This window comes from Echiichthys vipera (genome assembly GCF_963691815.1).
Source record: "Echiichthys vipera genome assembly, chromosome: 11".
Taxonomy (NCBI): Eukaryota; Metazoa; Chordata; class Actinopteri; order Perciformes; family Trachinidae; genus Echiichthys; species Echiichthys vipera.
This window is the reverse complement of record NC_139836.1, coordinates 25,993,253-25,999,869: the sequence shown is the minus strand read 5'-3', so window position 1 is coordinate 25,999,869 and position 6,617 is coordinate 25,993,253.

The following is a 6,617-nucleotide window of genomic DNA, read 5'->3' as shown; positions in this document are numbered from 1 at the left end:
ACAAAAACAACAGCTCAAATGGATCTGCAGGCCGTTTCTGGAAGAAACCAATTCATAACACAGGGTTCCTACACTTTTTCATTTCAAAATCCCAGACTTTTTTCAGACTCACATGTGCAGACTTAGAGGTTTTTCAGGTCAATATTAAACATCTGAATACCAATTGTTAGATGTTTATTATGTAAATAAATGTTTTTAAAATCCAACTTTTCGGACATTTTTACATACATATAAGTGAATGAACTCCAAACCAAGACGAGATGTATATCATCTACTCCTATCATCTACAGGTCCGCTGTTTATCGTTAGTAAACTTGTTTTGATTTGTATATATTCATTCATTCATTTTCCACTGCTTGTCCAAGTCGGGGTCGCAGAGGGCTGGAGCCGATTCCAGCTGACAACGGGCGTGAGGCGGGGTACACCCTGGACAGGACGCCAGTCTATCACAGGACACATAGAGACGAACAGAGACAGACAACCATTCACACATACGGGCAATTTTAGAGTCATCAATGAACCTAACACCTGCACGCCGGAGAACCCGGAGAAAACCCACGCAGACACAATATATTTTATTATAGAAAGTGAGATAATAGTCTGGAAACAATACAATAACATTTTTGCACACCTGGAAATTACTCAAATTAAATCCCATACCCTGATAATATCTCAGCTCATCAAAGGGATATTTTGGGAGATGTGCTCTGTCCCAGATAAAATAAAAATGAGGCTCTGAATAATGCATCTCAATAGACAACGTGTAAAATCAAAAGGTCATATATGTTGAGTGATTAGATGGTGAAACGGGCATTAAAGCCCACGGTAAGTATTTGGTTGACACACACAGAAGGTCTGCTACGGATACACATTGTTGTTTCCACATGACATGACGGTTTCAGATAGATTAGGCTGTTTTTTGATCACAATAAGTGGTGCCACGCAAACTCTCACAAAAGCTGCGTTAATAATGGGCTCAAAGGTAGATGAACTCTTTGAAAGAGGAACATCTTCAAAAAGGGAGACACAAAAGGTTCACATGGCACAAATAAGCCTTTGATTTTCAAATCACAAACACGCTCCATTGTTACACTTGTTCTTTTTTTTAGATATCGTCTTCTTGTCTCCCGTGGAGCACTTAGTTACTTTTAAAAAGTGCTGTTTAAAACATACTTCTCTTTCGTGCTTAGATGCTTACACCACACAAATCTGAGGAAACGATGATTCAGGGTTTAAGACAGTTATCGCAGAGTAACTCACGATAGTATCACGATATGGTGACCGTGACAATATTACCATGATTCAGCAATTCTGCGATACACTGCAAGACAATCATCGACGATACATCAAAATATCTGTGTAATTGAAGAAGATAAATACCCCTAAAAAATGGGTAAAAAGCAGAAAAATTGTATTTAATCACTGAGATGAAACGACGTAAAACAAAGCACACATACAACTTGTCCATGTGTGACATCGTTCCAATGTAAAATTACTAAAATATATATATAATTTACAGAAAACTATTAAATGAATGCAGAAAATACATTGATACATGGCGCCAGTGCATCGATTATGTATTGCAAGAGTAAGTAATACCTGTCTATTTTAGTTTGCCCCTGTGAAAAGCTTATTAATATTTTTCTTAGAGATGTTTGGATAAAATGTTTTACTTCCTGATCGGATACCAGTGCATTAGAAGAATATACATTATTATTTTGTGTTCTTCTAACCCTGTATGGTTGTGACATGATTGTGTATGATCTGGCTCAGGTGTGTGAAATATGAATAAATAGATACAAAGAACAAACTTTCTTTTAATATCTAGTTTGAACGACAGTCATGACAGAAAGAGAACACAAGTAAACTACTTTAAAGGTACTACTTTGCAAACTATATATGTTTTGTTTGCAAAAATCTTAATTTCTAAAGTAACTAAAGCTGTCAGATAAATGTAGTGGTGCAGAAACAGAAAGTGGCAGGAAAAGAAAGGACACAAGTAAAGTTTAAACACCTCAAATACAGTAAATTTACTTAGTTTCATGTCACCGCTGAAGTCGATAAGTAGTTGATTTTTGTTTCTGGGCTAAATTACGCGGTACCTGATCTGTGCCTAGACTTGTTTACTCGCCGATACCAACATTTTAAGCAGTATTGGAAGCAGAACAACTCCTTTTACTGTCAAACACAGCAAAATCAATCCATTTCACATTACATTTAATTTTCTAATTTAGCTGATGCTTTAATCCAAAGTGACTTAAAATAAATGCATTCAACTGTGAAGATACTACCCAAAAAGTGCACGCAAGTACATAAAAAATGAATGTTTATATATCATCTGAACGGACAAGCCCAGTACTTCTGAAGCAACAAGTGTTTGTGACGACAAATCCAACCCGTTTCCAAGTGCTATGTGGAGTGACATCCAAGAATGACTGTGGTGAACTGCAGCCTTACACTGACATCTAGTGCATTATTACGGTTACTGCGTCATACGACAGCAAACAACAGGACAGGGCCAGATTATTTTAAACACAGCTACTGTCTGCATTACAGTGTAGGGAACAAAAATAATCTTCTACATCTGGACTAAGGGTTCAGCAACTTATCTAAGACAGGAACATGACACTGCTAAGACTAGGTGATGGAACAGGGATACAGATGCTGAATATAACCGGAGATAGTCGCGACGATGACGTAATTATCTGTTGTGTTTGTGTGTTTTTTTTAATGTATTTATGTGGTTGTGTGAATGCAGCCTGCTATCTCGCCGTGTCCGCCTGTACACTGTGAGGGCTATTTGGTCTAGCAAGGCAAGATAAGAGGGCGATATTGAGGCCGGTGGGTGTGCTGGCTATCTGCCTCCCAGCTTCCATCGTAACAGGGTCACTCAGGTGCACTCTGCGGGGACAAGTGGAGGAGCAGAATAGGGAGAAGATAAAGTAGGAGAGGACAGAAAAGGGTGGAGGTGAAGGAGGTGAAATGGCGAGGGGAACAAAAGAGGAGGGAGGAGATAGACAAGGGACAGAGAGAGGAGACAGACGCTGCACAAAGAGAGATGTGGTGCCGTTCATGCTGTCATGAATTTTCACAGCTCAGACTCTGTGTGTGTGTAAAAGCCAGGCGTTGCTGAGCTCTATGTGTATAAGTGCATGCATGTGTGTGTGCGGCGTAGGATTTGTGCATGTTTGAACTTTGCCCACACCACCTCGCTTCTGTGGGGCTCCAGGTTTCGCCCGGTGGGTGGGACAAAACACCCACAATGCCGATTGTTTTCACAGCAGACACAGAGGATCAGGCCGACATGGCAAACTGGCACCAGATATTATCGCGTGTGCCGCCGCTGCTTTTGGTTTCATTGCGATTTCCTTTTTTTAACAAAGACGAGGTATGCCTAATCCCCTCAAGTCAACCTGACCGCAGAGACCGCCAAAGAAACTAAACATCAAAGTCTGACTTGTCAAACAACTGTCACAACAACAACAGGCGCTTTCAGAAATGTGCGCTTATTAAAGTTGAGACTGTCACGGTGAATGAAAACTTTAGGGGATTTTAGGTGATGCAGAGCAGCTGACAGGCTAATACATATTTCCAAGGCAAACAATATACTGACAGAGGAAAGATTTGCCCTAAATTAGCAGATCTAATCCCAAATTTAAAGTCCAGTTTGGGCTCTCAAAGATAAGGAATAGCCCAAAATGAATGGAAGGTTAAACATACATCAACACGGCTATATGTTAATAAAATAAGACAAGATTTGGGGGATGAGTGTTGCAACTTTCATGAAATATATAGAAGGTTTTGAGAGAATCACAACATGCAACAACCACAACTCAAGCTAAAAAGGTCCGGGAACCCCTGATTTAGATTGCTTACGTTTTAAAACAACAACACAAAGATGGAGCTGTTTCTAAGTTGCCAGAAGCACAAACTCTGTAACAAGTTGGTCAACTGACAACTTAATTTGAACTCCAACATTTGAAGAATGACGCCACAAAAATAGAAGTACAATGGGTCCTGCATAAACATAAATATATAGGTTCAGAGCCCTGTAGTTGTCGGTCTTGTAAGGCTGTAGCAGCTGTAGAGAGAAGTACCAAGAGTGATCAATACTGGTTCCTGCACATCGAGAAGCAAGAAAGTAAAACTGAATAAGATGTAATCCAATTAAATAAAATGGCTTTGACAAAAGATTAACCTCACTGTCACTGTGTTCTTTAATCTCCCCTTCCATGTTTCTATTCCCCGTTATCTCACTTGTGACAGGTGGCGTCGGAAACTTTTACTCCTCTGGACCGACCTTTATGGGGCGTCCCTTGATTTAGTTTAGAACTTAATCATTTTTACACTTTTAACCATAACTTCAAACTTGAGATTAAAATGTAAGCATGGCATAATGCATCACATAAAAAAAAAAACCCACCCCAGTTAGAGCTGGTTAATGTGGCCCGGGAAAGGGAAGTATGGGGTCCCCTGCTAAAGCTGCTGCCCCCGTGACCCGACCCCTGTACGCATTGATTCTCTCCAACATGTTTGTGGTCACCGGACGAAGGTAAGACCAATATTCACTCATCTTTGGGTTCTGCATTGGTCTCCAGCAACTCCTGAGGGGAAAAACCTGGCTACTTAGATGCTTAATGCTCCACTATGTTCACCAGCTGGTAGTGCTGGGGACTGAACTTTGATACTTTTAGGCACCGACCTAATTGCCTCCTTATTAACGCAAAGTCTGCTCATTAGATCCCTCTATTTTACATGTACAACACGTAAATATACACGTTTAGCGTATCTCATACAGTGTGAGCTTGGGCTTTACATCACATACTTGTACAGCATGAGTAGGAATTAAATAAAAAGGAACTGGTATCTAAGTCAAGGTATCAAATACCGGTATTGATTTTTCCTTCTTCCATTCACATGATGGGTATCAAACACAGTAGGAAAAATAGATATCAAATGAAGTGCTGTATTGGCATCTGTATCACTTTAAAAGGGACTGGCATGGTCATTTTCAAACCATACCCAGAGTTAACGGCAACTTCGACTGTGTAACTTAGTTAAACACAGTAAAACACAGGTAACTTAACTGATATAAGTGAGATCACCACTTTACTGGCTATAACTGCCAGAACATATGGATACAACGTGGATAGAAAGTTACCAAATTACTAAAACATTGAAAGAAGTAGACCAAAGTATATTTCAAAGCCCTTCAATTCAATATAATATACCCAGAGTGTGATCACACAGCACTACGCCAGCCAACAGCACCTGTTTGTCCCACACTGACACCCATGACAACATGGCACACCGAGGGGTGAAAATGTAACTGGAGCTGAGAGGAACACTGCCAGGCTGAGGCAGCTGCTTCACACACACACACACACACACACACACACATGCGCACGCACGCACGCACGCACGCACGCACACACACATGCACGCGTCGGCCCCTGAAGACTAGAGATGCAACGATTACTAGCTTTGTTGTCAACTATTCAATTAATCGATTAACTGTTTCAAGTAATTTTTGTAAAAGAAACAAAAGTCTCTGTTTCCAGCTTCTCACATGTGAATATTTTCTGGTTTCTTCCCGTGTCATGACAGTAAATTGAAAATCTTTGAGTTGTGGACAAAACAAGACATTTTAGTACGTCATATTGGTCTTTGAGAAAAACTGATCCACATTTTTTGCCACATTTTCTGACACTTTAAGGACCAAACAACTAATCGATTAATCAACAATGAAAATAATCCTTAGTTGACCAAGCCAGTTTTGGATGCAGTCTCCAACCACAGCCCAAAAACAATGACATTTTTCTGTTTCAGCATTTGAAATGTTGCATTTGGTCTATTTTCAATTACGTACAGGGTTTCAATGACTTGCAAATCATTGTATTCAGTTTTTATTTATATTTTACACAGCGTCCCAACGTAAAATATATAATTAAAGTTAAGAAAATTACAGTAAAGTCAGTCAGGATGGCAAAATTAGAGATTGCAAATCTATATGAAGAATGATCAACCAGCAGAAAATGATAATCATGCAAGAAAACATCAGTACTTTAGAAGAATCTGTTTCCACCATAAAATGATTTGACAGTGTCTTAAATATGGCTGCAACTAAAGAGTATTTTCATTATTAATTAATCTGGTGATCATTTTCTCAATCAGTCGTTGTTTGGTTCATAAATGTCAGAAAATGTATCTTGTATGTAAAGAAACCAGAAAATATTCATATATGAGAAGATGAGATCACATTAGTTTAATAGTCTTATTGATTAATTGACTTATCGTTGCCACTTTTGCCGAGGTAGCCCACAGAGAGACCGCACTCTGGTGTAACCCACCTCCTCCTCTACTTTTTGTTCAAGACATGTAATGAGGCTGTAATGAGGTCATGAATCATTGATAACCACACTCACCTGACGCTGGGCCGCTAAAGGGGTCCACTCAACTGTAAACAAGACAAAAGAAAGAAGCACTTTACGCCAAGAGGCAAAAACATTAGATACATCATTTCAATGCACACATATTCAGTGCTAGAAATTCAATGGCTTTTTAATTTTAAAATCCGAGGACACAGATTTACCTCCATGAATACAGAATGTCTGTCT